Genomic DNA, 21,104 nt, shown 5'->3' on the forward strand with positions numbered 1-21,104 from the left:
ACTTGGACACTAAATATTTCATATTCAATTATTTTAATGATCACAATTAAAGTTTTCATTTTATTAACTGAACAAGCGCAACATTCAGCATTCAATCAAATATTATAAAATATGTATTATTATTAATAATGTTATTTCAACATAATATCTCGTTATTTTCGACATAATATGTGTGGGTGCAACAAGCAAGATGTGCATTTGTAAATCCGGTGACGCGTGCATTGATTTTTATTAATAATCTAGTGTTTTCTGACAGTGTCGACTCGGCTGCAAAGATGAAGTTGACGATCGCCGTATAGTGAACGCGCCTATAGAGAGAAATGCACATAATGGATTACATAATCAGAGAGTAGCCTTTTTCTTTTCGTTTTGAATTATTTCGTTTAAAGACATTTCAAGCTTTGTGTATTTGATGTATTTCTCATGTCTGTGTGTGAGGCATACAATGAGTTTCGTTAAGTTAGGATGAGATGCGCTCCAGTTAACGTGCAATGCAAGATTATCTTTTTTTTTATTATTATTTATTAAATCTTATTTATCTTATTTATTAAATACAGGCTGATGAAAAATGTATTAAAATTAAGATACAATTTATACAAAACGAAATTCACTTTTACTCGTGCTGTTCACTTTTCATAAATCAACATACATGGGGAAAAAAATAACATTATAACATTTGAACAAATATGAAAATAAATGCGCTTATTTAATGGCTACAACAGTATAGGCCTACAGACTCTATTTGTACAAATTGCTGCACATTCATTTAATTCTGAATTTTGCACACACAAGTTGATAGGCATTTGTTCAAATCAAGTTCATGATAATTGTGCGTGCATTTATTAATCATTATGATACTAAAATCATAACAAAGTAGGTTATGCTATGTACAAAAAAATCAGATGAGCCCAGAATATTCCAAACTGCCGTAGGGCGACATCTAGTCATAGGGTCCGTGTACTTTTTGATCATTTCATTTCCTGTTTAGAATGGATAAGGAGAAATGAAAACCAGCTCGTTTATTCGTTTTTTTTTTGGCTAGATTTTGGCTAGATTTTTCATTTTTCGTTTATGGTTTACAAGTCGGTTTATGGGTTCGATATTTCATTTGCACACGTGGGCGGCGCTGAAACGCCCCTTTCATCTGATTGGTCAAACCGCTCCGCCTTCAGTAAGCTGTGAGCTTTTCTTTCTGTCAGGCAGAATAAGAGTCAGTAGGCTACGAGTGCGGCACTGACAAATGCCCTTTAATGAAATAATGTCTGAAACCACCACTCACTGTTAACTACACACACTATTTGATTTAGAAATATGTTGCTGGTCACGTAATTCGTGCTGCTGCGACTTGCAAGCAACCCCATTAACCCTGTAAGACCCAGATATAGAAAGAAATGAGCAAAAACATTTTTGACCTCCCAGATATTGTTTTAGGTGGCCTCTGATGTAGAAATGAAAGAGTTTTCAGATTTTTTACGTTTTAGTAAGTTTTTAGGAAAATGTTGTACATTTGCAACATTGGGCATTGTTGGGAGCAGAATTTCTGTGTTTGTACTCACTTTGTCTGAACAGATATACAGAACATTTAAGCATTCATTTGCAGGGTTGATTGCTTACTTAGCCCCATAACAGTATATATCATGAGTAATAACCACACAACAATCATAGTTTTATGAATAAGCATTTATTAATAAAAAATATTGGAAACAAATATTTACGGTATTGGGACTGATAAAATCCTTTTTCAGCCAGCGAAACCTGTCCCGGGGCACAGTGTGTTTAATTGGTTGGGGCTTGATTTCCACATCATCATTGGCTGGGCAGTCAATGGGTTGGTGGTTTTCATTGTCCATTTCACCTGCATCTTCATTCTCGGAGTCACTTGCATCAGTGTCGTCTGAGTCCATTTCAAAATCGCTCTCTCCATTTTGGACTGAAGCAATCACATCCTGCACACTGAATAAAAGACCGTTCTGTGCTGGTGGCATTCTGAAATGGAAAAAGTAAAAAATAATGAAGTTAAATATGTGAATAATACATATGGGTCTTACATTGTAGAAGATAAACTGAAAGAATAGACAGGGTGGTAGACCATGTGGGTAGAAATCTAAGTATTCCCATTAGCATGCCCATAAGTATTATAATTTCAGTGAAGTGGTAATCAACATTTCACTACATTCAAACAATACTGTCTATTGCAGCCTATTATGCTCTCTACTTATCATACTAAAGGAACACATGCATCCCCCCAGGAAGAGTGGTAATCACTCTTTTATATAATTATAATTTCAATGAAGTGATAATCAACATTTCACTACATTCAAACAATACTGTCTATTGCAGCCTATTATGCTCTCTACTTATCATACTAAAAGAACACATGCATCCCCCCAGAGCACTTACAGGTTCACATTCAAGACCATTTGCACCTGTCCCTGGACAATGCAACAGGCATCCCAAGAATACCAGAACATTCAGAATCTGTTTTTCTATCTCCTAATGCTACTAACTGCTGCTTGGGCTACACTGAGAAAAAATGGCTAAGGATCATTTAGAAGTAAAAAAACAAACAAAAAAACTACAAAGATACAGGGAGTTTCAAATACTGCTATAGATGCTGAAGTTTCAAATATCCCATACAATTTATTCATGTGTTTAATAATGGTCTAAGCTAAACTAAGTAAAAAATTAACAGAAAAACACATTTAGAGCTTAGTTACAATGAATCATGTAACACTACATTTCTACTACTTTTTTTTTTCTTCAATTTGTGATCATTTGAAAAGTGCAGTGTCCTTATGTAATGTGTAAGGTGCACAGGCTATTTTGACTACCACTCTGGACCAACGTTGTAGAATTACAACATAGACATAACAAGCTCTAAATCAAATTTGATGAAAGTTTTCCAAAATAACTAAATATGTACATGTTCTAGACATTGTAATACACACCCCAAAAAATATTTAAGCAATTTTACTTACTTTAATCCTGACAAATCCAGTCATGCAAAAAAAAGGAGATGAGCTCAGCGGGAAGATGACCGGACCTATAAACACTTCTTCTATCCAGTAGCATTGTGAGGACAAACAATAGGACCCAATGACTATGTAAATGTGGTAAAAAAAATTAAAAAATATAACAGATTGTTTTTAAGGATGGTTAAATGTAACGTTGTAATTTTACAACAAGGGGTGTTACAGGGTTAATGTGAGCCACAGTATATGACAGATTATATTAGCATATTTCCCATTGATAAATACAGTGCAAATAGTTCCGTCTCTTTGGATAAAAGGGAAGTGGAAATAAAAATCAATAATAGGCTGAACTGTACCATGATAATATGTCCGTAACATTTACCACTCTAGTCTTTTATTTACATCAAAAGGCAGGTAGGCGTGTGTGACATATAGCCTATGGGCTATAAATAATTTTGAATAGAAATAAAGTTTATATTTTTTGAATTTAAGCATGTGTAGCCTACTCAGTTCACATGAAAAGAAAGAGACAGAAAAGAGAGAAGCCAGAATCAGTGAACGTAAATTAAATACTGACAAAATTACCAGGTTTGGGATTAATTGTTATTATTATTATGAGAAATTGACTCCGCCTAGAACTTTGATGCTTCACCAAACTCAGCTCAGACCCTCAGACTGGTCTAACTTGCTTCTAACTGGTCAGACTTTCCCAAAAAATCCATCGACTTGAGTTATCTGAGCAATGAAGGCCGTAATACTTAATGCTGTCCACTAGAGGGGGCGACAGGATAATAAGTGTTTTCTACTCTCTTTCCCTGTTTGCATCAGTTTAAATGACAAATAAATAAACAGTGGTGGAGGAAGTACTGAATCTCAGTACTTAAGTAAAAGTACAAATAACCAGAGACATATTTACTTTAGTAAAAGTAGAAGTACCACAATGAAAACCCTACTTAAGTAAAAGTACCTGATTTTAAATGTACTTTAAGTATTAAAAGTAAAAGTACTTGCATAACAATTTATTCTCTTAATGTCTATATTCTAATAATTAGGGCTGTAACAATATGAATCCGAAATCGCTACACTCAGATCTACGAACCTGTGTCGCGGTGTGAGAAGGGAGAAGGCAGAATCGCGACACCCCCCTTTTTTGAAGTTAACATTATACAATACGTAGACCTACACCACAAAACTAGTTGAGGATAAATTATTTAATATTTGGCAATTCCATCGTTATAAACGGGACATTTGCAGTAAAAACTTGAAATATAAATTCTCAGAAAATGCATTTAATACATATTGAAAAATATCAGTATGCGTTTTATATTTAATGGGAAATCTAGGCTACACATGCGTTACGGGACACAAACAATATGTAACTTTTAGGTAGAACATTTTTTTTTTGTAATTCTGTGAATTACACTGCGCAAACCAAAAGTAATACCCACCGGATGAAGGGTTGGCTCTCCACAGAAAATAACATATTCATTTTATTTTATTTTTCGTGTTCCCATTTATGAGGAAAAAACAATGTTACAGACGTGACCGCTCTGAAAGGCACTAAAAGACTGCTTTAAAACTTTCACTGAGACCTCAAACAGAAAGCACAAAGCCTTTTTTAAATTTGAATTTCGTTTTGTATTAATTGTATCTCAATTTTAATCAATGTTTCATCAAACAATTGCCAGGATTTAATAAATAAGTAGAAAATAGATAATCACGACACGTAGGCGCTGCAGGATTAGATCCCGGCTTTATAAGCGGAGGTGATACGGGAAGTCTTTCGCAGCCATGTCTTGTCCGTTTTTACGACAAGAACCTGTCGCTGAAGGTGGTCTCACGCTGCACAATCCACTGCCGCTTTCTGAGCATGCAGCCTGACATCAAACAATTCACCATTTACCTTGGAGAAGCGAGTCCAGAATATATCAAATAATACAAAAAGTAATGTAATCAAAAAGTATGCAGTTGACCGATTAAAAATATCTTAGATGGTGTGTGACTCCATGTCCTACATCACAAATGTGGAAGCAAAATGGCCTGGTTCTGTGCATGACTCCAGGATTTTCAGAGAGTCACATTTATGCACATTATTTGAACGTGGTAAGGAAATATTTAATATCAAGCTCACTGTATTACATACATTTATTCTGAGCCTAACAAAACTGCATTTTTCCAGGTGCTTACGACGGGATCCTGCTTGGTGACAGGGGCTATACCTGCAGGCAGTATTTCATGACGCCATTCCCTGACCCAAACCCCGGACCACAAACCCGTTTCAATGCAGCTCTAGCCAGGACAAGGGCACGCATTGAAATGACCTTTGGGCAACTAAAGGAAAGATTTCAGTGTCTGAGGGTTGCACCTGACAGGGCCTGTGACATTATTGTTGCATGTGCCATACTCCACAATAGTGCCACCATCAGAAAGGAGAGGACCCCTGTGGTGGAGGTGCAGCCTGATGATGACCTCCAGCCAGTGCACTTGGACCAACCTAGTGGCAGAGCTGCACGGGACAGAATTGTGGAACACCATTTTTTTTTTTTTTTTTTTAAACAAAAACCTTCATTAAATGAATAGAAGACAAGACAACATGCTTAGTTCCTTGAGTTTTATTTCAATTATTCTTTGTCAAGAAAAGCCAATGATGGTCATCTTTTGCCTGCAATAAGATATATTGTTATCCAAGGTCAGCAATAGTACTTTGTGTGAAATAGTGTATTTAGCACTTACTCTGAAGTTCCTTTTGAAGCAACTCAATCTCTAGTGCCAGTTTTTTCTTCTTTAAGGTGTCAAGTTCTATTTCTCCCCTTCATTTTTCTGTTTTTTCAGGTCAAAATACTAAATTTTCTGTTGTAGATTCCGTTTATATACGGATATCACCCTGTGCCATGTTTGGATAAAAAGAATAAAAAAATATAAAAAAATTAAAAAGAACTGTCAACACAAGCCTCATGCAACAAAAATAAAAAGTACAAGTAGGTTACTACACTGCCCACCTCTGTATCACTTTGTGCAGTAGGCCTTTCCTCCTGCAACTCATATTGCAGTCAGAAATAATATGTACACAAGTTACTATAAATGAAGTAAAGTTATTTATGCACTTACAAGTACTTCCTCCAAAGGACAGTCATCTGAGAGGGTTTCTTCACTGTCCTGTGCAATGGAAACAAATGGGCATTACAAAGTGTTGCACTTTCTTCCCTTTTGATGTAAAGTTAGAAAAAGTCCACTTACTGCACATATTTCAGCCACTACTTTCTTGGGAACAGGTACAAGTGTTGGTGTATTATGTAAAACTGCACAAAAGAGGAAACACAATGGCATTACAATGAACTACACTATATGAACAAATGTGATCAGTAACTCATGGCAAAATATTCTTACATTAACTTCAGCAGTTTTCACCTTCACAAGTCAAAGCAATTGATCACTACTCAATATTTAACAGCTGAAATTACTGTACCAGCCATTTGGATTATATAGGCCTACTTAATTTAATGCGGCAAAAAAAAAGATATATTTTACAGTGTAGCAAGATCATTTAAAGCTCATTTACCAGTAATGAAGGTGTTGCTGCTACTGGTTCCTGGCTGTTGGTCTGAGGAAGAGCTGCCCCCAGGGATGCCCTCCACAATGGGTCGGTTCACATTTAACCCCAGGGCCAGCTCTACTGCTGGGGTATAATGTGGTATAATGTGAGGGAGCAGGACCACCACCTGTTTTTTTTTTTTTCAGCTCAGCCTTTTTCTTGGTTGCTGTTATAAACAGACAAACACATTTAACGGTGCTTTTCTTTTGTAAAAGAGACAAAGAACAGTAGAAGTAGAAAAGATTACCATTTTGAAGAATATTCTTGTACTTCCCTTTTACTTGTTCCCATGTTCTAGTGCAGTGTTCTTCAACCCTGCTCCCGGAGGACCCCCAACACTGCTGGTTTTCTTTGTCTCCCTAATCAAACACACCGGATTCAATTCATCAACTCATTATCACATGGGTTAATGAGCTGATGAGTTGAATCAGGTGTGTTTGATTAGGGAGACAAAGAAAACGTGCAGTGTTGGGGGTCCTCCAGGAGCAGGATTGAAGAACACTGTTCTAGTGGGTCCTGAGGTGGCTCTGACATTAAGCAATTATGAAATGATTAAAATACAAGAATATACACTGTAATAAGTGATATAACCATAACATGGAACACTTACGCATTTCATTTGTCTGCTACTTTTTGCCAGCCCTCTCTCCTGGCTTTTGCACACTTTGAGGTGTTCCCTGGCGTTTTAATTAAGGTTTCATATTCTGCATAACCTTCAATAACTCTTGCTCTGCTGCGGAGAAAAACTGTGCGCGCTCTTTGGCCATGGTGAGCAGCCAATAGCAGCGTTGCTGATCAATGTTTCTACTATCGATACATATCCCCTTTTAAACCAGCGCATGAACGCGCAGTTATCTCAGATAACTCAATCCAGCTATACTAATCATAACTGGCAGGTGTGTTCGAAGAAACGAATTAGTCAGATCATGATTAGGCCGATGATATCACCTTGGATGTCTCATAATTTGATCTTGGATGTTTCAAGCAACGTACGAAGAACGGGCCCCAGTTGCTATGACAGCAAGTCCAGGATGAGCGTCGAAGAACTCAGTTAGCTGGATTTGATTGTTGGCGATTTGGCATGATCTTGGATTGTTTGGGTCTTCGACGCTCATCCTGGACTTGCTGTCATAGCAACTGGGGCCCGTTCTTCGTACGTTGCTTAAAACATCTGAGATCAAACGAGACATCCAAGATGATATCATCGTGCTAATCATGATCTGACTAATTTGGTTCTTCGAACACACCTGCCGGATATGATTAGTATAGCTGGATTGAGTTAGTGAGATAATTGCGCGTTCACGCGCTGGTTTAAAAGGGGATATGTATCGATAGTAGAAACATTGATCAGCAACGCTGCTATTGGCTGCTCACCATGGCCAAAGAGCGCGCTCAGTTTTTCAACGCAGCAGAGCAGGAATTTTTACTGGAAGGGTATGCAGAGTTTGAAAAATATAATTAAAACGCCAGGGAACACTGGGAATCAAAGTGTGCAAAAGCCAGGAGAGAGGGCTGGCAAAAAGTAACAGACAAATTAAATGCGTAAGTGTTCCATGTTATGGTTATATCACTTATTACAGTATATATTCTTGTATTTTAATAATTTCATAATTGCTTAATGTCAGAGCCACCTCAGGACCCACTAGAACATGGGAACAAGTAAAAGTGAAGTACAAGAATATTCTTCAAACTGGTAATCTTTTCTACTTCTACTGATTAGTCTCTTTTAGCAAAGACATTTTAAATGATGTGTTTGTCTGTTTATGGTTATCTGCAACCAAGGAAAAGGCGGAGCAGAAAAAAACAGGTGGTGGTCCTGCACCCCCACGTTATACCCCGGCAGAAGAGCTGGCCCTTGGGCTAAATGAGAACCGACCCATTGTGGAGGGCATTCCTGGGGGCAGCTCTTCCTTAAGGCCTATTTATACTTCTGCGTCGGACCTACGCCGGAGCCTCTACGCTGTAGGCAACGCGTTGGTTTTAATTTATACTTCTGCGTCGTTGTCCGCGTTGACGCGCAATTACTCATGCAGAGGGACCATGTGAAACCCGAGGGAGGGGTTCTAGCAGACCAATCACAGCGCTTGCGTCCGCGTAGAATTGACGCGTTGTTACATTTTTGGAGAGGTGCGCATCAGGGTACGCCAAAGGGTACGCGCGCTAAGCACAGCCTACGACGTAGCTACGGCGTAAGTTCGACGCAGAAGTATAAATAGGCCTTTAGACCTAAAGCCAGGGACCAGTAACAGCAACACCTTAATTACAGGTAAATGAGTTTTAAATCATCTTGCTACACTGTAAATAATTTGTTGCTGCATTAAATTAAGTATGTCTATAATCCAAATGGCTGGTACAGTATCAGCTCCGCTTATGAAGCCGGGATCTAATCCTGTTAACATGAAATAAGCTTGCGCACCTGTTGCTATGACAGCAAGTCCAGGAGGAGCGTCGAAGAACCAAACAATCCCAGATCATGCCAAATCGCCAATAATCAAATCCAGCTAACTGAGTTAGCGACGTACGAAGAACGGGCCCCAGGTGCGCAAGCTTAAACCTGCTCGGGAGCAGGCTTATTTCATGTTAACAGGATTAGACTGCGGCTTCATAAGCGGAGCTGATACGGGAAGTCCAGCGCTTATGAAGCAGGGATCTAATCCTGTTAACATGAAATAAGCTTGCGCACCTGTTGCTATGACAGCAAGTCCAGGATGAGCGTCGAAGAACCAAACAATCCCAGATCATGCCTAATCGCCAATAATCAAATCCAGCTAACTGAGTTAGCGACGTACAAAGAACGGGCCCTGAGGTACGAAGAACTGAGATTTTGCGTTACAATAGTGCACTTTCTGAGATATATATTTTTTCTCGTGACTGGTGAGATTGTCGTTTACATGATTAATTTGTTGGAAACACACACTTATTTTCGACTTGTCGGAGTCGGGCTTTAACTACAGCACAAACTGTTTGCATTGCCTTAAGATTATTTGCGAGTGGCTCTTTCCTTTACACTATTGGAGATGGCACTCGATTGCTCCTGTCTGCCTCGCTGCCTGCTGTGAGTGTTTTTGCTTCGTTGCTGTAAGCTCCGTCTTAGCCTCGTATTTCCTTATTTTGAACCATAATTTACTACAATTTCTAGTTGTTTATACTACTACTAAATACGGCTTGCCCAACATCGCTGGCTTCCGTTGCTACTAGCACAACACGGTAGTAATTCGCTAGCCTGTTAACGCGCCACCCGTGCGCTCAGCTATTTTTATTTATTTATTTTTCTCTCGCGCGCTCGCGCCTTTGAGTTCATAAAAGCTCAGGTGAGTAAGAATCACTCAACAAACACGGTGAGTAATGTCTTGTCCTGTTATTATCATGCGTCCAAGGGGCAACATTCTGATCTGAAAAATGAAGCCTACCCGGAAGTGCGAAAAACTGCAATACATCGAAAATCCGCTAGGGGAAGGTCCCAAAAGGGAGCAAATGTCCATAGCCCCCATGTTAAAATGTCCGTTTTCACAGCATAAAATCATGTTTTTACAGGTTGGTCCCATGGACTTTTATTGGATTTTTCGATAGGTTCCGGGTGCCTGACAACGGCGAGGGTAGTGAATTTTTTTCTAACTCGTTAGTTTAGATAGTATTTAGATATAAAATGTATGACAATAAGGGCGTGGTTAACTTTGATTGACAGCTTGATTGACAGCTGAAAGGCAGAATGACAACATAAGAAGCGCCATTTTTTAATACAGTTGACATATAATACTACTGTTTCTGTATCATGAAATGTAGTTTTAAGAGTTTTTCAGGCGAGAATGTAGTTGTTTAAAGCTCAAATCTGTGGTTTATTTATAAAGATTTATGAAAATTGTATCCAGTTGTGAGATCCAGCGATGACCGGGCGCTCGGCGCGATGTACCCCGCCTGGAGCAGCCTTTCATCGGCTAGACGTTTTGAGGTTTGCCGCTGACTCTGGCGTCTCTGTAGTGGTTAAACATGAGATATAATTCGTCTTGTCTATATCTAACGGGCGATTTTTGGTCTCGTGGGCAATCGTTTTGGCTGAGGGGAAGTTTCATAACTTTATAAGCTATATTTAACTTGTACCGTTGTATGGTTAGACTAGATCGAGCGCATGACTTTTTATGTTTGACTGAATTGTTTGCTTTATTTGTATAGCTTATTGTAACTTTACCTTTTACTTATACTTTTATAATAGCTAATATTGATAAAACTGAAATTTAACAAAAAGAGACTGGGTTGAGTTTTGTCATTTTAAATTTTAATACAACGAAGATGATCTGTAATGTTGTTTACTGCAACATCTGTTGTTTAGTACAAATGCACATATTGCCTGGACCATATTAAAATGTTTAATATTTTTATATTATATTTAAAACGAAAAGAGGCAGGTTTGTGTTTTATATTTCGTTTTGTTATAAATAGGCAAACGTTATGTGCAGTGAATATAATCAATACGCGTTGCCTGAACCACATTTGTGTGGCTATAATGTTTAAGATTTCTTTAAATGAAAACGAAAAGAGTTAGTATGGTGTTTTATAACATATTTCGTTGCCTAAAATATACACAGAGATAACCGGAGTAGCAGAGCGAGCTGAGTGACGCGCGCTGCGTCAGAAGGTGGGCGGGGTTAGGGTTTCCCAAGATTTTCCAAGATGGCGCCGCCCATACCCCCCATAAACGGCTTCAAACCCGTTCTTCAGAAAGTCTATGGGTGACGTCACAGACGCTTTGTCCATATTTTTTACAGTCTATGCATGCGTCGCGTCTGAATGCGTTGTTGTTTTTGGAGCTCTATCGATTTGATTTATAATTCTTGATTTTTCTCGCTGCCTGCTGTGAGTGTGTTTGCTTCGGAGCTGTAAGCTCCGTCTTAGCCTCGTATTTCCTTGTTTTGAACCATCATTTACTACAATTTCTAGTTGTTTATATTACTACTAAATACAGCTTACCCAACCATGACGCACAACACGCTAGTAATTCGCTAGCCTGTTAACGCGCCACCCTTGCGCTCAGCTATTTTTATTTATTTATTTTCTCTCGCGCCTTTGAGTTCATAAAAGCTCAGGTGAATAAGAAACACTCAACAAACACGGTGAGTAATGTCTTGTCCTGTCATTATCATGCGTTGCGTCTGAATGCGTTGTTGTTTTTGGAGCTCTATCGATTTGATTTATAATTCTTGATTTTTCTCTTTAAACTCGCTTACAACGAACATTTTCTACTTTTCCTCACTGAGAAGCACTACTGCTCAAACCTCATTGTTACAACGCGGACTGTTGAGCAGACGCGTCTCAAGCCTATTAGTGATCCAACGCTGCATACTCTTAAAGGTTACGTCCGTGGATCACGGCTGAACGCGTCTTCTCCACACTCACTTATAAACAAACACTTTTTTTTCGCCTATCGTGCGTCTACTCTACACCCCTACCACTAAAAAACCTCATAGTTACAACGCGGACTGTTGAGCAGACGCGTCTCAAGCCTATTAGTGATCCAACGCTGCATACTCTTAAAGGTTACGTCCGTGGATCACGGCTGAACGCGTCTTCTCCACACTCACTTACAAACAAACAAACTTATAATATAAATTAGTATTAATATTGATAGCATCACTGGTAGCTTCGTTGCTAACTCACTGTCCATCTGTTAAAATGGCGAATATATCAGATGTAAGTAGTCTACCGCTTGGTGCAGGTGAGGACACATTTGAGCTTCACGCACTGCAGTCTGAGCTGGAAGCTGTTGAGAAACAGATCCACAACCTTTTATTGAGACAGGCCGAGCTGAGAGACCGGTGTTTGGCTCTTGAAACATCACGCGCCGATGCACACAAATCAGTGTTTAACGTTACTAACCCGCTGACTCCGACCGCGTCTACTCCGTGCGTTCCTCAGCATCGGTCGCAATCAGCCATGGTCTCGTTCACTCCGGCTCCAACACGCCACCACGAAGCCTGGGTGGTTCCGCAGCGGAAGACGCGAGTCAGGTTTAGACCAAGACTTTCTCCGACCCTCCCGGTTTTCGAGTTATCCACACAAAACCGCTTCTCCCCTCTACGCGAAACAGAACGCGATGCTGTGATCATCGGCGATTCCATCGTTCGGCACGTACACGCTACGTTAGGTAAAAGTAAGGTGCAAAGTCACTGCTTCCCTGGTGCTCGTGTTTCTGAAATCGCTGCTCGCGTTCCCGAGATCCTGAACGGTGACGAGCGCGTCGGAACTGTGGTCCTGCACGCGGGAGTGAACGACATCAGGCTGCGCCAGACGGAGATTCTGAAGAAAGACTTCAGGAATCTAATCGATACGGTACGCAGCACATCGCCTGAAACAACGATCATTGTGTCAGGACCGCTTCCCACGTACCGACTAGGGCATGAAAAGTTCAGCAGATTATTTGCGCTAAATGAATGGTTAATGTCATGGTGCAATGAGCAGAAACTGCTCTTTGTAAATAATTGGAATCTGTTTTGGGAGCATCCTAGGCTTTTCCGTGCTGATGGCTTACACCCAAGCAGATTCGGAGCGGATCTTCTGTCAGATAACATCTCCAAAATGTTAAATACCCTTTGACTAGTAACCAAAAGTCCAAATCATAGTCTCTGCTGCACCAATTCAACTGATATAAATACTAGTGTAGAACATTGCATAGAAACCGTGTCTATTCCTCGTTTAGTGAGATCAAATAATAAATCTAATGCAGGATCTAGGAAAAATCTAATTGTTATTAAAACAGAAAATGTTGCTATTAGTAAACAAAAACTATTTCTAGAGCTAGGTCTTCTAAACATTAGATCACTCACACCTAAGGCAGTTATTGTAAATGAAATAGTCACAGATAATAGCTTCGATGTACTTTGCCTTACTGAAACCTGGCTTAAACCAAATGATTATTTCGGTATTAATGAGTCTACTCCTCCTGGATACTGTTATAAGCATAAGCCCCGTCTGATTGGCCGTGGCGGAGGTGTTGCAACCATTTATAAAGATATTCTAAATGTTACTCAGAAAACGGGTTATAAGTTTATTTCATTTGAAGTACTTGTACTAAATGTTACGCTCTTAGATGTTAGAAAAACATCCCTATTATCTCTAGCCTTGGCTACCGTATATAGACCGCCAGGGCCTTACGCTGATTTCCTAAAAGAGTTTGCAGATTTTCTCTCAGACCTATTAGTCAATGTCGATAAAGCATTAATTGTTGGAGATTTTAACATACACGTAGATAATCCAAATGATGCGTTAGGAGCTGCGTTTACAGATTTATTAAATTCATTTGGGGTCAAGCAAAACGTCACCGGACCAACTCATCGTCTTAATCATACACTCGATTTAATTATATCACATGGAACCGATCCGACCGATATAGATATCATTCCACAAAGTGATGAAGTCACTGATCACTACATGGTAACTTGCATATTACGTACTGCTGTAATATGTCATGCGGCGTCGCGTTATCAACCAGGCAGAACAATCCTCCCATCCACCATAGATAATTTCTCAAATTGCTTATCTAATCTGTCTCAGCTGCTGCCTGAACCCAAACAAACAGATGAACTAGAAGAACTAACTAGCACTATGAGCACCATTCTCTCTAGAACATTGGATGTGGTTGCACCTATTAAATTAAAAAAGGTCAGAGAGAAAAATAAAGCACCATGGTATAACAATACTACGCATGTTTTAAAGAGAGAAACGCGTATTTTAGAGCGTAAATGGAAACAAACTAATTTAGAGGTCTTTAGAATCGCGTGGAAAGACAGTATGTCACGTTATAAAAAGGCCCTAAAAGCTGCCAGGGCTGAGCACCTCCGCAAACTAATAGAAAACAACCAAAACAATCCAAGGTTTCTATTTAACACCGTGGCTAGACTAACACATAAACAGACGTCACCCGAACAAAATATCCCGTTACAGTTCAGTAGTAATGATTTCATGAACTTCTTCACTGAGAAAATAGAAAGCATCAGAACCACAATTATAAACGTTCAATCTTCAATCGCGCCTTATAATTCAGCTTCAATTATCACCCCGAAAGAACAATTACAGTGCTTTACAACTATAGAACAAAAAGAGTTAAATAAACTTATCACTTCATCTAAAACAACAACATGTTTATTAGATCCTATACCAACTAAACTACTGAAAGAAGTGTTACCTGTAGTGGAAGAGCCTCTCCTCAATATTATTAACTCATCTTTATCTTTAGGTCATGTTCCAAGAACATTTAAACTGGCAGTTATAAAACCTCTCATTAAGAAACCACAATTAGATCATAATAATCTAGCAAATTATAGACCCATTTCAAATCTTCCATTTATGTCTAAAATATTAGAAAAAGTGGTGTCCGCTCAACTGGGCTCTTTCTTGCAACAAAATGAGATCTATGAAAAGTTTCAGTCTGGATTCAGACCGCATCATAGCACTGAAACTGCGCTCGTTAAAATCACAAATGATTTACTTTTAGCTTCTTGACCAAGGCTGTATCTCAATACTAGTTTTACTTGATCTTAGTGCTGCGTTCGATACTATAGATCATACATTACTCTTAGATCGACTACAAAATTATACTGGTGTTCAAGGACAAGCACTAAGCTGGTTCAAATCATACCTATCTGACCGCTACCATTTTGTCTATTTAAATGGAGAAAAATCGATCATAACTCCAGTAAACTATGGAGTGCCGCAGGGATCTGTATTAGGCCCTCTGTTATTTTCAATATATATGATGCCACTTGGAAATATTATAAGGAAACATGGAATTAGTTTCCATTGTTATGCTGATGACACTCAAATATATATTTCATCACGGCCGGATGAAAACGCAAAATTTTCCAAATTGACAGAGTGTGTTAAAGATATGAAAGATTGGATGACCCGTAATTTTCTTTTATTAAATCCAGACAAGACAGAGGTAATACTTATCGGTTCAAAAAAACGCCCACAAAACCTCGCACAATACAACTTTAACATCATAGGATGTCCTGTTACTTTATCCTCTACAGTAAAAGACCTGGGTGTCATACTCGATTGCAACCTGTCTTTTGAAAATCATATTTCATATGTTACAAAAACAGCATTTTTCCACCTTAGAAACATTGCTAAGCTACGTAATATGCTATCAGTTTCTGATGCAGAAAAGTTAGTTCATGCATTCATGACCTCGAGACTGGATTACTGTAATGCTTTACTAGCTGGTTGTCCTGCATCCTCAATAAACAAGCTACAGTTAGTCCAAAATGCCGCCGCTAGAGTTCTTACTAGATCAAGAAAATATGATCATATAACACCGATTTTATCATCACTGCATTGGTTACCTATAAAGCTCCGTATTAATTACAAGGTATTGCTACTGACCTATAAAGCCCTAAACGGCTTAGCTCCAGTCTATTTAACGGATCTTTTATCACCCTATAATCCATCGCGCTCTTTAAGATCACTAAATTCAAGGCTTTTGGTCATACCTAGGATATCCAGAACCACCAAAGGAGGGAGAGCATTCTCACATTTGGCTCCAAAACTCTGGAATAGTCTTCCTGATACTGTTCGTTGCTCAGACTCGCTCTCCCAGTTTAAAACTAGATTAAAGTCGCATCTCTTCAGCCAGGCATTCATATAATCCTACAGTTCAAACTACAATCCGGCCTCTAGCTCATAAATGCCAGAGGAGAACTGGCCCCCGACTGAGCCTGGGTTCTCCCAAGGTTTTTTTTTCTCCATTAGGTCACCTGATGGAGTTTTAGGACACCATTAGGGCACTTGATGAAGTTTTTCGGTTCCTTGCCACTGTTGCCTTTGGCTTGCTCAGTTGGGGATATTTTGGGGATATTTAATTTAATTTTATCAATCAATAAATTCCTCTTGAAACAAACTTTGTTGTATTATTTTAATTTAATACTGTGAAGCTGCTTTGATACAATCTGTATTGTGAAAAGCGCTATACAAATAAACTTGACTTGACTTGACATGTTACAAAAACAGCCTTTTTCCACCTTAGAAACATTGCTAAGCTACGTAATATGCTATCAGTTTCTGATGCAGAAAAGTTAGTTCATGCATTCATGACCTCGAGACTGGATTACTGTAATGCTTTATTAGCTGGTTGTCCTGCATCCTCAATAAACAAGCTACAGTAAGTCCAAAATGCCGCCGCTAGAGTTCTTACGAGATCAAGAAAATATGATCATATAACACCGATTTTATCATCACTGCATTGGTTACCTATAAAGTTCCGTATTAATTACAAGGTATTGCTACTGACTTATAAAGCCCTAAACGGCTTAGCTCCAGTCTATTTAACGGATCTTCTATCGCCCTATAATCCATCGCGCTCTTTAAGATCACTAAATTCAAGGCTTTTGGTCATACCTAGGATATCCAGAACCACCAAAGGAGGGAGAGCATTTTCACATTTGGCTCCAAAACTCTGGAATAGTCTTCCTGATACTGTTCGTTGCTCAGACTCACTCTCCCAGTTTAAAACTAGATTAAAGTCGCATCTCTTCAGCCAGGCATTCATATAATCCTACAGTTCAAACTACAATCCGGCCTCTATCCAATGCCAGAGGAGAACTGGCCCCCGACTGAGCCTGGGTTCTCCCAAGGTTTTTTTTCTCCATTAAGGCACCTGATGGAGTTTTAGGACACCATTAGGTCACTTGATGGAGTTTTTCGGTTCCTTGCCACTGTTGCCTTTGGCTTGCTCAGTTGGGGATATTTTGGGGATATTTAATTTAATTTAATCAATCAATAAATTCCTCTTGAAACAAACTTTGTTGTATTATTTTAATTTAATACTGTGAAGCTGCTTTGATGCAATCTGTATTGTGAAAAGCGCTATACAAATAAACTTGACTTGACTTGACTTGACCTTAAGATTATTTGCGAGTGGCTCTTTCCTTTACACTATTGGAGATGCGGAGAACTTGATGGAAAGTGCTGTCTGTCGTGTCATTCGGAGTTTACCTGGCGCTTTTAGGTTTAGAAAAACAGTTTTAGGTTTTTTTGTGGCATTTCCAAGCCACTTAAAGGAGCTGTATGTAGTTTTCAGCGGCCTCTAGCGGTGATGTTTCAGATTGCAACCAATAAGTTGACAAGCGCGTGCTCTTGCGCGTGCTCGAATTTAGGAGCGAGCACTGTGGATACCGGCCAGACTGAGACGCGTCACGCAACACACCAGAGAGAGCATCCCACAACATGCTAGAAACTCAGGTAAACTCCCACTGCAACGTTACAATAATAGGCTACTTTTATCAGCTTGACGTTGAACTAATGCTCCATGCTCGTACCATGATAAGAATGGAACCCTATCAACCGTGCCGAATTTTGCCACTGCAAGCACTACTTCACATTTTCTTCAGGAAATGTATACATTCTAGGTTTGTAGATAAGGTCTCTCCACGATTCAAACGCCCTGCCGATGTTGATCCGTGTTTTTTCACCCGAAGTTCATCCGATTCACGTCTGGCCTTTAATACGAGCTTCAGCAGAAAGAAAAAAACGTTTTATTGTTTTTTTTATCAATATGTGGAGTTTGTGTTGGAGTCTGTGTTGTGCTGGGAGCAGGTCGTTTCTTAGTGTTATCAGACATGTCATAAGTTGCATAAGTCACAAGTCCATGTCATAAGTTGCAGTGTCGTCGCTGTTGAGTGCAAAATCAGTAGGCTAGACGAGGCGAGAGGCTCGGGAGCGCTCCGCGCATGCAGGTGACGTCACTGGATTTCGCGGTAAATCCGACCCGGCACCTTCACATAAACATAAGAATACTTGCTTTCAGAGGTAATAGCAAAACCCGAAAAGTGGATCATTTTAATGTGATATTACAACCCCTTCACACACAGGCAATAAAAAAAGGATTCGTTTTAGTAGAAAAGCTACATACAGCACCTTTAAGACCCAATGTTGTAAAGCAGTTTTTTTTTTAAGCAGTTTTTTTTTAGGCTATCATAATTTTTTATGAAGATCATGCATTCATGACCATGCCGATTACAGTATATGTTACTCAGGCTTCACTAACGTGATTGGTACCATAGACTATAGGCTAGACCAGGGGTCGGCAACCTAAGGCACGCGTGCCAAATGCGACTCTGATACTTTCCAGACAAGTTACATACTCTCCTGTCACTTGTTTCAAGAGCTTCACTTGGTCAAAAACCAAGTGATAACCTGTACAATGTAAAATTGTCAACATCAAATTATGTACTACATATTACAGCATTGTTTCAATACAAGACATACCAATGGACTCGCGCAGCTTTCTGTCTTCTTTGGGCACCAGATGTTCCTTCCTCACCCGAAACAAAGGACTTATTCGATTAGCTTGCGTTGATATAAGGACTGGTCTTCCTTCTCTGCTGTAAAACAAGAAAGTCTCGACTTACTCTATGTGCAATTACTATTGTTCTTGAAACATAAATTAAGACAGTTATAAATAAGTTAATTTACCATACGATTCAAGTCAAGTCAAGTCAAGTCAAGTTTATTTGTATAGCGCTTTTCACAATGCAGATTGTATCTAAGCAGCTTCACAGTATTAAATTAAAATAATACAACAATGTTTGTTTCAAGAGGAATTTATTGATTGATAAAATTAAATTAAATATCCCCAAAATATCCCCAACTGAGCAAGCCAAAGGCAACAGTGGCAAGGAACCGAAAAACTCCATCAAGTGACCTAATGGTGTCCTAAAACTCCATCAGGTGACCTAATGGAGAAAAAAAACCTTGGGAGAACCCAGGCTCAGTCGGGGGCCAGTTCTCCTCTGGCATTTATGAGCTACAGGCCGGATTGTAGTTTGAACTGTAGGATTATATGAATGCCTGGCTGAAGAGATGCGACTTTAATCTAGTTTTAAACTGGGAGAGCGAGTCTGAGCAACGAACAGTATAGAACTCTGCATAACAGTGAGGAATACTCCCATTGGTGCACAGGGTGAGTAGGTCTTTTTTCTTTAAGGCACTGATCACTGGAGGATTTTCATACAATGAGCTGGGGTGTGTGGTTCTGGTGCCTCTGGTGCCTCTTGTTGCCTGTTGTGCCACCGTCAGTTTTCGGAAGGTTGGGGCGGTGAAATCATACTTGAAGAAGATTGTATTTGGTTCATCTTTCGTGTAGCGGAACCATTTAATCTTCTGCCAATGAACTGATTGTCCCTCCTCATCTTTTGTTCTGTTTTTGAGTATGTGGTTGGAGAGGGACTTGAAGTACAGAAAGTCCTTGTGTCCAAGTTCATGTACACTATGGGTCGTTCTTTCTTTCCATTCTCACAAGTGTGTAGTAGCCATCATGGATGGCTACTAGACATGGAGTGTGATAGTGTGCATGCTGCAGTGGAAACTGCAAGAAGAAAAGTTTCTATTTACTCCCATTTCTATTTACTCCCATACTTCTATTTACTGATGGCTACTACACACTTGTGAGAATGGCAAGAAGGAACGACCCATACAGTGTACATGAACTTGAACACAAGGACTTTCTGGACTTCAAGTCCCTCTCCAACCACATACTCAAAAACAGAACAAAAGATGAGGAGGGACAATCAGTTCATTGGCAGAAGATTAAATGGTTCCGCTACACGAGATGAACCAAAAACAATCTTCTTCAAGTATGATTTCACCGCCCCAACCTTCCGAAAACTGACGGTGGCACAACAGGCAACAAGAGGCACCAGAACCACACACCCCAGCTCGTTGTATGAAAATCCTCCAGTGATCAGTGCCTTAAAGAAAAAAGACCTACTCACCCTGTGCACCAATGGGAGTATTCCTCACTGTTATGCAGAGTTCTATAACACTCTGACAGTGGGCAGTGAGTGAACTTTTTAGTTCAACTAAAGTGAACTAAAAAGTGAAATGTGTAATAAACAAGAGAAATTAAACTGTTTGAAATTAAATGTTAAACTGTTTGACATGAATGTGAACTCATAAATGAGAATTGAAATTAAACGGTTAGAAATGAAATGTTAAACAGTTTGAAATGATGAAATGACTATGTATACAGTATTTTAAATAAAATGAAAAGTTATGAAGTTAGAGTGTTTTTAACCAATGTTTTGACCAATCATTTCTGCATTGATCAGCAGATACGCCCTATTTTTCTTTACAAGAATTGGAAATGTTTGGTGCCAAAAAGGCGTATTTGATGTTTTTGCCATATTTTCAAGATTTTGCAAGGTTTTAGAATATGTTCATCGTGTTAATATTCCATAATATGTTCACTTAAGAACTTACTCATATAAGTATGTATGTGGTTGCAATGTTGTGGTTGAAGGTTAATAAATACAGTTGATTGAAGTGTGGTCAAAATTTTGTTTTGGCTCTCCTGTAAAGTTTGTCAAATGCCACTTACGCCCCTCTGGTTCCAAGCCCTCGATATTTGGATATTGGAATAATAAATAAAGTAGCCTATCTTAATTTTACACAATGTTCCTGTTTTTTGTGTGTTTTTTTTTTTTTTACTGTTTTCTAAGGGTTTCTTAATTTTAGACAAGTTGACCAGCACACATTACTGTATATGCAATGCA

This window comes from Leuciscus leuciscus, assembly GCF_965113295.1.
Source record: "Leuciscus leuciscus genome assembly, chromosome: 13".
In the NCBI taxonomy this organism is placed as follows: domain Eukaryota; kingdom Metazoa; phylum Chordata; class Actinopteri; order Cypriniformes; family Leuciscidae; genus Leuciscus; species Leuciscus leuciscus.